The 10,291-nt window shown below is 41.0% G+C and overlaps 1 non-coding gene across 1 annotated transcript; it reads left to right on the top strand.

The window, feature by feature from the left end:
- Positions 1-252: 252 nt before the first annotated feature.
- On the top strand, positions 253-385 carry LOC127206721 (small nucleolar RNA SNORA17). Its single transcript, XR_007832827.1, has one exon. It is a non-coding gene; the product is annotated as a small nucleolar RNA SNORA17 (small nucleolar RNA).
- The last annotated feature ends 9,906 nt before the right edge of the window (positions 386-10,291 follow it).

Below are 10,291 nucleotides of genomic sequence, written 5' to 3'. Positions count from 1 at the left end.
GATATTTGAGTTTCTTGGAGCTAGAATTACAGGGGGCTCTGAGCCACTGGACATGGGTACTGAGGATGGAACTCAGGTTTCCTAAAAAACAAGAACTTTTAAATGCTGAGCCATCTCTAAAGCCTCAGGGTTTTTGTTTTTCTTTTTGATATGGAAAATATAGGAACTAAATAATACTTAGGTTCATCCTATTCACTTAGAAGAAATAAATCAGAAAACCTGAAGCAAGCCTATTTTAATTAAGCATAAGCACCTGCCCCTAGAGGCATTGCAGGTGTGTCTGCTCTGTCATATGTGCGCCAGTAGGTGGCAGAGAGGAGAGAGTATATGTCTACACTCAAGTGTTCTAACCTATGAACATCTGAAAGATTAGTAGCCTAACATTCCATGAAAAAAGTGAGCCTGTCCAGTGCCAGAGTGCTCCGGACACCGTTCTGGTACCATGCAGGCCCAGACAGGCTCCCAGGATGGGGAGCAAGCCAGCAACTAGAAGAACCCCACCCTGGGCCACGCAGGCCCAGGCCAGGTATGAGCCCAAGACAGAAAACCCTCATATGAGGCTACATGGCCATCTGGACAAGAAGTGATCCAGAAAGAACCACCGGATCAGCACCATGCAAACCTGGACCAAGAGGTAAGCCTGAGATGACCACCAGTCTCATGCTGTGCAGGCCTGTGGTGGCAGACTGGGCCTGAGATGACCCCTGTCCAGTGCCATAACCATAACGAACAAGTTGTGCCTAACACTCCTGAGACCACTCTTGAGATAAATTCAGATGCTCTGAGACCCTGGACACCACTAAGAGGAGCAAGAAAGTAGTGAAGAAATGGAAAAGATAGAGAAATGGAAGGATGTGGGCACAGTAAAGTGCGGCAGATCTGGGGACTAGAGGGTAGTGAGAAACAGCTTATTGTGAGTAGCTGCTGATGCCACCAGTGGACCTTGGTGGGGTCCTGGCCTATGCTGACACTGGCCCCATAGCCCTACAGCAGCAGGAATCTGATACCACCAACTGCCACCCAGGAACATGTTGATGTCTGAGGGCTGTATAGAACTGGTCCCACCCCTTAGCTTGGCATCTTGGGAGACCTGGGTCATGAGAGAAAGAGAGATGACCTTAGCCCTAGCCAGATATAGTACTTGAGCCTGCACACTGTGGGAGTCGAGGGTGAGCTGGCCCAGAGGAGACAAGCATGGGAAATTTGTCTTCCACATGGTGACATGAATGAGGAAGAGATGCCTTCCCCTTCATCTCTCACCACCTTTGGCAGACTGGAGACTTGGCCTTGTGGTCATGAGAGCAGGAATGTCCTTCCTACCCTTCACCAGCTGCAGCACTAGGGAGAGTGGGCCCTACACCTCTCCTGAGCAGCACAATAGATCTGACCCTGATGTAGGGATGCAGGAAAGCTGGTCCTTAGTGCGTGAGTGTGGGAGAGCTGGCCATGACCTTGTCTGCCTTGTAGTGACATAGATGAGGGAGATATCTCCCCCCTGCCATCTACAGCAGGGAGGAGAGTGGGACCTGAGGTCATAAGAGTGGGGAAAGCTGGCCACACACCTCACCTGCTGCAGCAGTCAGAAGAGCAGGCCCTGCACCTCATGTGGGCATCACAGTAGAGCTGACCCTGAATGCAGGGACAAAATGATGAGCAGGCTCTGAGGGTGTGAGCATGGGAGAGCTGACTCTACAATTTATTTGTCTGCCCTGTGGCCACATGGGTAAGAAAAATATACCCTCCCCCAACCTTGCCTTGTGCCACCTATGGCAGGCAGGACAACTGGTCCTGTGGTCATGAGAGCAGGAGCGCTGCCTTGCCCCTTACCTGCTGCAGCACTTGGGAGAGCAGGCACTGCACCTTGCTTGGGCAGCATAATAGATCTGGCCCTGAATGTGGGGGTTTCAGTTGAGCCAGCGCCAAGGGCATGAGAACCCAGCCCTGCCTCTTTTCTGCTAAGTAGTTGCACAAAGGATGTAGAGACATGTTCCTTCCCTCATTCATCCCTCCCCATATATGGCAGGCAGGAGAGCTGGCTCTGGGCTCATGAGAGTGGGGGAACTGGCCATATCCCTTACCTATTGAAGCACTCAGGACATAAGGCCCCACATCTCACTTGAGCAACAGGGTGGGGCTGGCCATGGTTGCTGGGGTTGGTGATGAACCATCCCCAAGGGCATGATAGCAGGAGAACAGGCGGGCTGAACAGCTCATAAACCTCCCAGGCCCTGACCCCGTGCTTTGAAATGGCCCATCCCATTGATGAACTGCTGGAGTATATGAAGAAGCAGGTCTTACAGATCTAAAACTATGGAATCTCCATGACACAGGGCAAAAACAGGCTATCCAAGAGAAGTCCCAGTACGTTTTCAGTACTGATAGAGTAGTAGAAGCCAGAAGCCTTGCACCAGACCAATGAGTCATCACAACAAATATTTGCAAGGAAAGAAGTGTGGATCAAGGGTGTCCTGTGGAACACACTGTGATGCACTACCGCTTCCACAACAACATTTTTTCTCTGTTGGGGGTGTTGTAAGTGTGGAGGGAAGGGGAAGATGTGCAAAACTGGTATACATGATGTGAAATTCATACACGCACACACAAAAACCAGTAAAAACATTTAAAAAATGAAAAAATATTAAAAGCAATCTATCACATAATTCCAACACAAATTTAGTAGTTTTTTTCTCTTTCAGTCAAAGAAGCTTATCACTTTAAATAAAGAATATTGTCCATTTTGTTGTGAATACAATTCAAGTTTTCACTGAACACAAAGAAAGTTGTAAAGACTACCCTGTTCAGGGAAAACATATAGATGGTAACACTTACCAATTGTAGCTGCATGAGCTCATGGTGTGTGGTATGTTGTTTAGTCCCTTGACAGTCTCAGCCTTTAACAGCTTAGTCATCTTTCCAGCCTCGTTTAGTTCTTTTGAAGCTCTCTGAGATGAAAAGGTAACAAGTACTGGATAGCACAGTAGCACAAATAAGAACATGGGCAATTCTGGCTTTCCATTTATTTGACATAACATCAGGAGACATACTATACATAGTTGAGGTCAAATTGTATTCTCACAAAGAATCTTCCGTTAACATTAAAAGAGAATTATAATGATAGTAAGAGGAAAAGTACCTACAACACATTCAGGCATGCTCTGACATTTGTAAAGGCTGACTGGGCCAAATTTACCTGAGGGATAAGGACTTCAAAGTTTAAATCTTCTCTAAATTAAGAAATAAGCTGGAACAGGAGTTTAGTCTAAAGATGAGGGATGATGAGGGTGACTTATTGCATTTCAAAGTGGGTCCATGCACTTTTTCTCCTATTCCATGCCTTCTCTGGGCCCCTGGATACAGACAGAAACCACAACTTTATCTTTTATTCTTTTGCATGTGTGGTAACTCTTCTGCTATTGACAGCCCAATAGTTTTTGTTATAGAAATCTCAATTCCATTATAGGAGATGGTCTGATACTCTCTAAGACTTCTGCTGATTCTTGGGAAGACATATCTCTGGTTCTGGACATCACACCATCTCCACTATGTGCCAGCCTTAATATTGAATGTTGCCATTTTTCAATAGAGCCAAACTCTGAGGATCAAACTTGGGTCCTCACATATGGAAGAAAGCATTTCCTTCCTAGCCCAGTTGCCATCAGTCCTTGGTGTCTTCCGTGGAAGCACAAATGTACTCCAACACCAGTGACAGCTCATTCCTCTCTGACAGTGACTAACCTATGGTCTACAAAGAGCTCATTTTCTTCCTTTATATCTTTATCACCAAGACAAATATTTAAAACTATGGAAGTAGCATATGAGAGGAAGAGTGACGATATTTTAGTGAGTCTTGTGCAACTTATTTGAGTTACTTTGTTGCCACCAAGGTCTTTCCTGAAGATGGGTGTTTTAAAATTGGCATTAGACATTTTATAATTGTTTTGTTGCATTCATAGCTGGGGACTGACAATCATTCAGCTTATGAATAACTTTGCTAGTCCATTCTCACCTTTCAATAATTCTTTTTCTGATTTTGGGCCTTTTATTTACCTTTCATTATTACATGCACAACACTCACTAAACATAATCACACATATTCAGGTAAGCTAACAGTTTTGGCTATTTACTAGGATCTGGTGTTTACACAGCGTATATAATTTAATCTTTGGTGTGATTGCTGAGATGTTTACATCATAAGCCTATTTTTTAGTAGGTACCTATGAGAGATCAAGTCTTCTATTCCTCCTACATAGCACATTCCAATGTTAGGATTTAAAGTATGAGTTTTTCTGGTACTAAAGATCCTAATGGTAAGTGCCATGTTGTATTCTTTCCTAAATTTCAATTGTAAGAATGAGGGAGGGAGGGAGAAATGGGAGGATACAAGTAAGGGGATACAATTAAGATGTAAACTGAATAAATTAATAAAAAAAGAATGTAGCCATGTACAGGATTGTTTTAGCTATTCTTGGTTTTTGTTTTTCCACATGAAGTTGAGAATTGATCTTTTAATGTCTGTAAAGAATTGTGTAGGTGTTTTGATGGGAATTGCTTTGAATCTGTATATTGCTTTTGTTAAGATGGCCATTTTTACTATGTTGATTCTCCCAATCCATTAGCATGGAAGATCTTTCCATTTTCTGATATCTTCTGCAATTTCTTTCTTCAGAGATTTGAATTTTTCATACAAGTCTTTCACTTGCTTGATAGAGTTACACCAAGATACTTTATATTATTTGTGGCTATTGTGAAGGGTGTAGTTTCCTAATTTCTTTTTCAGCCTATTTGCCATTTGTATACAGTAGGGCTACTGATATTATTTTTTTAAGTTGATTTTGTATCCAGCCACTTTGATGAAGGTGTTTATGTAGATGGGTTCACTTATGTATACTATTATTTCATCCACAAATAGTGACAATTTGACTTCATTCTTTCAAATTCTCATCCATTTGGTTCCCTTTAGCTGTCTTATTGCTCTAGCTAGGACTTCAAGTACTATATTGAAGAGATACAGAGAGAGTGGACAGTCTTATGAGGAAGAGCCTTGAGCTCATTGGCACAGCAGACAACTTCCTGAACAAAACACCAACAGCTCAGGCTCTAAGATCAACAATTAATAAATGGGTCATCACGAAACTGAAAAGGACAAAGGACACTGTCAATAGAACAAAATCACAGCCTACATCTGACAAAAGGGCTAATGTCCAAAATAAAAAAGGAACTCAAGAAATTAAACACCAACAAACCAAATATCCCAACAAAAATGAGGCACAGAGATAAACAGAGAATTCTGAATAGAGGATATAGAATGTCTGAGAAATCCTTAAAAAAATGTTCAACATCCTTAGTCATCAGGGAAATGCAAAACAAAATGACTCTGAGATTCCATCTTACACCTATCAAAATTGCTAAGATAAAAAACTCAAGTGACAGCACATGCTGGCCAGGATGTGGAAAAGGGGAACACTTCTCTATTGCTGGTGGGTGTACAAACTTGTACAACCAATTTGGAAATCAATCTGGTGCTTTCTCAGAACATTGTGAATAGTGCTACCTCAAGACCTAATTATACCACTCCTGGGCATATACCCGAAAGATGTTCCACAATACAACAAGGACATTTGCTCAACTATGTTCATAGCAGCTTTATTCATAAGAGCCAGATTCTGAAAACAATTTGGATTTCTCTCAATCCAAGAATGTATAAGAAACTGTGGAACATTTATACAATGGAATATCATTCAGCTATTAAAAACAAAGAAATCTTGAAATTTGCAGGCAAATGGATGGAACTAGAAAATATCATCCCGAGTGAAGTAACCCAGACTCAGAAAGACGGGCATAGTGTATACTCATTTATGTGTAGATATTAGGCCAATATAGACATTTTCTGAGAGACTCCATCCAGTGTGGGATTGAGACAGATACTAGGACTTGCAGCCTGACTCTGGGCAAAGCACTGCGCATTGCATGGAAGAATTGGAGGATGGAAAGATGGGGAAAGGGGTTGTTAGGAGCTCTAAAAGTAGACTATCAAGGCTGGTGGATCTGGACTCAAATTTTTTTTTTTTTTGCATATTAATCACTGTAGCTGTGTTCCTTTGATAAAAAGGGTGAGTTCTAACCATACTTCCTGAGCCCTTTATGGTTGGTCCAAGCACTAAGGGAAAGAAGATTTGGAAAGCAGAAGCAAAAGAACATTTTTGAGTGTATGGAGGGCCCAGTGGGACACACAAGTGCTGAGGCGTTGGGGCATTCCAGCTTGCCCTCCACTCCCCCAAGCCTCTGTTCAGCTGGGATTCTGGCCACTTGGCATTTTCTGGGAGCAAGAAGACAGAGAAAAGAATTTAGCTGCAGCAATCCAAGTTAAGAGTCTGTGACTTGAAGCTAGGTCAGAGGCATTCCAGAAAACCATTCTGTAAGATCATACATAAGAAATTAGCTTTTATCGATGTTCTTCATAGCATTGCTACATTTTATAAACATTTGAAAGTCCCATCAAAGAATGCACTTAAACTGATTGGCATTTCAAAATTTAGTTTATTGTTAATCACTTCACTAATATACACATTTAAAAGACATTTAAAACACGCGCCTTAATTGTATTATGCTATTCCCTCAGAGTCATGGCCAGTGATTTAATAGCCACATGTAAATAAAGTAACATCTGAGTTTCTTTCAATGATTAGAAGCTTGATAAGCCAGAACATTGATGAACAATGTGAGTAGACAGTTTTGAAGGGTGCTGGGCAAATAACCATGGAATTCTTCATGTGGCTTCACCACACATGTGCCAGAAGCACTTTCTGAAAGGTGAACTCCATAAGTACTCACTGTGTTGCTGAGCTTCACAATAATCTGCTTTAATATTGTTAAAAATAAACATCTTTCTCATAAAAAAAGAAATTAGCTTCTATTGAAAAATGGAAAAAAAAAAAAAAAAAGAAAAATGGATGTGCCAAGCTTCATGTGAATGACAAGGTGGGGCATCGTAGTGCTGTTGGTGTTAACGTATTCATGTCTGAATGGCTCTCTAAGAGTGGAGGAATCACATATTACCAAGGACACAGATGCTATTTGCAAACAAGTGCCAAGAAGAGTTTACCTGGGGGATAAGTATCACCGTTCAGATGAGGTCATAAAGAATGGAGCATCCTGGCACTCCAGTCTTTAATGGGGAAGAAGAGAGTAATATATATCAGCAAAATTGGAGAGGAATGTGAAGAAAGAGGGATGTGATGTTTTTAATGCCAAGTATAATCATTAGAAATAGAAAACTGCTCAACTTGGCTAAATTATACCAATAAACTGCATAATATGGGATCTAAGAATTGATTAAAAATTGGCTTGTTGATTCTATTAATAAACAAACCCAAGCAGCCCAAAACAGAAGATATATGTCTTAGTTACTGTACTACTGCTAAGAGGAGACGTCATGCCAAAGACAACTGATAAAGGATGCATTTAATTGGGACCTTGGTTATATTATCTGTGGATTAGTCCATAATTATCAAGGTGGAAAGCAGACAGGCATGCTGCCACAGCAGAAATGGAGAGATATGAGAGAGAGAGAGAGAGAGAGAGAGAGAGAGAGAGAGAGAGAGACAGAGAGACAGAGAGACAGAGAGAGACAGAGAGACAGAGACAGAGACAGAGACAGAGACTAGGTTTGTCTTGAGCTTTTAAAACCTTGAAACCCACCCACAGTGATGTCCCTCTGCCAACAAGGCCACAGTTCCTAATCTTTCTCAAACAGTTCTACCCCGTGGTGACTAAGTACTCAAATATAAGGGTTTATAGGGGTCATTCTCATTCAAACCACCACAATATATAAAACATTTTAGCATTACTTCTTCTCTTATTGATGCTTCTCTTAATCTGGAATTATCAATTCAAGGATAATATTGCTGTTGAAGACCTGTCTTGCTCATTGGTAGAGAAAGTCTCAGCATTCTTGGTTCCCTCGGCATTTTTTTTTTCACACCACCATAAGGGAAATGCCATAGTGAAATGCAACTAAATCGATTTTTTTTTTGCTCTTACAAAATATTTTCCTCTAGACTATATGGAATCTCTCACATAACAGCATCTAGTGTGTATGACTGTATTCATTAAGTGGGAAGAATTTTCACTGTATATTGAATAAGCAACCTATTTCCTAAGGAGGTATAATTTTCATAGTATATTATTTTATAATGCCATTATTTTTCTCTAGTTAACTAATTTCAACATACATTCTCTAAATTAAAAGATTCACATCTATAACATTTGCACTATATGCACATGTCTACTTTTATGGGAATGCAATACACAAACACACATATATACACAGATACACACACAGTATGTACTTCAAGAGCATAACTGAGATTTTGAGCCATTTATAATTTCAAGATTAATGATGTTTCTGTGAACTCTCATATATAAATAAATATGTTCAAAGGGTTGACTGTGAAATCCTTTTCTCATTATGGACTTGGCTTTTGGGATGCTCTCCATCCTAAAGATGCTACATAGCATGTAAAGACATTATGGTGGTCAGCAGCAGCAACAGTCACATCAGCATCACCATCAAAATTGTAATGTTGACTAGCATATGCTTCTCCAAGTGTTCTGCAAGGATGATTTTCCAAAAATAAAATTTAAGTAAATAAAATGAAAGTAATCTTGAAGAACTAGCTTCCTTTACTATGCAACTAAAAGCTCAATTTCTATAATTTGACCAAAAATTGTCTCTTGAGAATTACCTACTCTTCTGATATATATATATTTCATTTTTTATTTGTTCATTTTACATGCAGAATGTAGCTCCATCACCATCTCCTCCTGGTTCCATCCTCCCTCCCTTCTCGCTTCTCCAATCCCTTAGTCTTCAGAAATGGGGAACCCTCCTCCCCTATCATCTGACTTCAGCCTATAAAGTGTCATCTGGACTGCCTGTATTCTCTTCCTCTGTGGCCTGGGGAAATGATCAATGAATGTGCATCAGAGTCCATGCCAGAAATAGCCCCTAGTCCCCACATTATGGTACCCACAAGGAGACTGCTGCCTATTGACCACATCTGAGCAGGGGGTCTAGGTCCTCAACATGCATGGTCCTTGGTTTATCTATCAGTCTCTGTAGCACCAACCCCCTACCCCTCACCCCCCACAGCCCAGATTTGTTGGCTGCATTGGTCTTCTCTAGGTCCTTCTATTGCCTAGATATTCCATAAGACCCCTTGCATTCCAATCCAAAGTTTGGCTGTGAGTCTTAGTGTCTGCTTTGATCCCCCACTGGGTGGAATTTTTCAGAGGATTTCTATGGTAGAGTCCAATAGCCTTTTCCCTTATTCTCAACCATTTCCCATGTCTATTCTATTTGTTCTTCTGAATGAGAATTAAGCAACTTCCTAGGGTCCTCCTTTTCATCGAGCTTCTTTAAGTTTGTGCATTGTAGGGTGGTTATCCTGCATTATGTGTCTAATATCTGCTTATAAATGAGTATATACCATGTTTGTCTTTCTCTGGGCACAGTGGGGCCACCTTCTGCTTTGCTTTTCAATAGAAATTCTCTTTATACCTAGCCCAGTATTTATCTTGGCACTTTGGTGAGTTTCCCTCTAAAGAAAGAGTTCTGCCCTTAGTGTGAGGGAGGGCTTCCAGTTGAAGGGAAAAAGCTAATAGCATTAGGCAAGACCTACATAGGCTGTGACTATCTTTCTTGTCCAAAATGACACTTCCAAGGGTTTCTTGAACCCAAATATTAATTAATAGGGAAGGAAATATTCCCACTTATGTAACTGAACTCAGAACAACTCCAAGTCTTGACTACATCTTTAAAGTGCCCTTAGGACAGGATGGGACAGGTGCTGAGACTTCACTGTAGCTCATAATCTCTTTCTAATTCTGCTTCCTTCCCTTCCCTTTTAAAAGCAGTCTCTGATGATTTCCTGGATTGCCTAGCCCTGTCACAAAACCCCATCCTAAGGGATGCAATGCCTGATACTCCTCAGCTTTAATACTTTCATGAAAGGACATGCCTTCGATTTCTGACAGTGTTGGTGGAATACAGGAGTCAGAGCTCATGGCTGAAACTCCTGTGAAATGTTGAGAACCAGAATGTCATCTCTACATCTAAACTTCCTTGCCTGAAAATGGCACTAGCAATTACAGATTAAGCACTAGCTTTTGAACAAAATCACAATAATAATCACACACTAAGGATGTCACTCAGGACACGGATGATATTTGGGTTGAGGGAGACATTATTCCACCCCAGAAGAACTGAACCAAAGAATCATGGACAAATGAT

Source organism: Acomys russatus, chromosome 23 (assembly GCF_903995435.1).
Source record: "Acomys russatus chromosome 23, mAcoRus1.1, whole genome shotgun sequence".
NCBI classification, from domain to species: Eukaryota; Metazoa; Chordata; class Mammalia; order Rodentia; family Muridae; genus Acomys; species Acomys russatus.
The sequence above is the reverse complement of the archived record's forward strand: the minus strand, read 5'-3'. Positions and strand labels throughout refer to the sequence as shown.